This window comes from Otolemur garnettii, unplaced genomic scaffold, assembly GCF_000181295.1.
Source record: "Otolemur garnettii isolate 467f Iridium unplaced genomic scaffold, OtoGar3 scaffold00157, whole genome shotgun sequence".
Taxonomy (NCBI): domain Eukaryota; kingdom Metazoa; phylum Chordata; class Mammalia; order Primates; family Galagidae; genus Otolemur; species Otolemur garnettii.
Window position 1 is genome coordinate 2,132,042 of NW_003852552.1, and position 1,410 is coordinate 2,133,451.

A 1,410-nucleotide genomic window follows, 5' to 3' on the forward strand; every position below is an offset into this window, starting at 1 on the left:
AGACAATGGGAATGACATTAGCAAACACTTTGAGCAAGGAAAATAAGGAACATGTTTAGGAAAGAAGAAATGGTATCATTTGGATAAAATGAAGAACTCGTTATGAGTAGGGAGATAATGGCAAAAAGCTAAAAAATCATTTTATGTGTGGGAAGAGGGGTCGAAGGTAAGACTGAGGGGCAAGTAAGGGTTTGGGGGCAGGTAAATAATATGCCTATGGGTAGGAAGAATTAGGAATAGAGGACCTAGAGAGTGGAATGGAGGATGAGATGGACATTGTTGCTGTTGTATGTTCTGGAAGGTAAGTTCTATCAAACGTCTTCTGATCATCCCTTCTATCCATCCCACAATGATCTAAAATCTTATTTGGAGATAGAGGATGAAGTCAAGGAAGGAACTGAACACAGTCTGCAGGTTTGTAGCTTGTGTAATTGGGTGGATGGTAACATCATTAACAGAAATTAGTTTGGAGAAGATAGGTTTAGTTTTTGATACGTAGTTTTAGAGATGCAAGTGCATCACTAAATGATGACCAGAAGGCAGCTGGATTGCGGATCTGGACTTTGGGAGAATTTTGTGCTATAAAGCTTAGAGGTGGATTATGAGGTGTCATAGTGAAGGAGCTAAGGACCTCAAAATATGACTCCCTGCTATAAAGAGTGTTTTGAATTAAAAGCCCTTCAGAAAAATAAATAAAGGCCCTTCAGAGATTAAAAAAGGCATTGGAAAGAGTTTCCCTCTATCTGCCTAAGCCTGGTTGACAGATCAAAAGAACAACTGATGGCCCTTCCCCTCCCTGGATCTCAGTATGTATCAGGAAAAAACTATGAAGAATGCAACCAGACCTGGCCCAAATCATTTTAGATATAATACCTTTCTTTCAGGTTAAGAATCATTTACAAGTCAATTTGTTTTCCCCATCCATTCATCCTCCCTAGCAACCATTTATTGTACCTAAACAGAATTACCTGTACTGCTCATCTCCTCCTCCCCTCTAAAAAGCAGGTATAAAAAATCTGGGTCCCACTGGGATATTGAGTAATCATTGTATAATTCTCCCCATGCAGATGGTAAAAAAAACCTCTTCCTTTTATTAATGTGCTTTAACTGTGAGTTGATCTTTGGCATGTTTCCGCTCACCCCTACAAATGGCACCTGCACCCCAATTGATGAGTGCAGAGCAATAGCAGATGGTCTGAGAAAATGTGTGGCAATGCAACATAACTCAGTCTATTTAGGCAGTCCTCCTACTTTGCTCCTGGAGCTAGGGAGGTCTAATTTATACAGAACTGATAAGACCAGTTAAAATGGATGAGGACAAAACTCTGCTGTCTCCATGTGGGTATTTCCTTCTTGCTAAAGGACTACGCAACTCTTAGTTGTTCAGAATGAAGGGCTAGAGATGGGGAA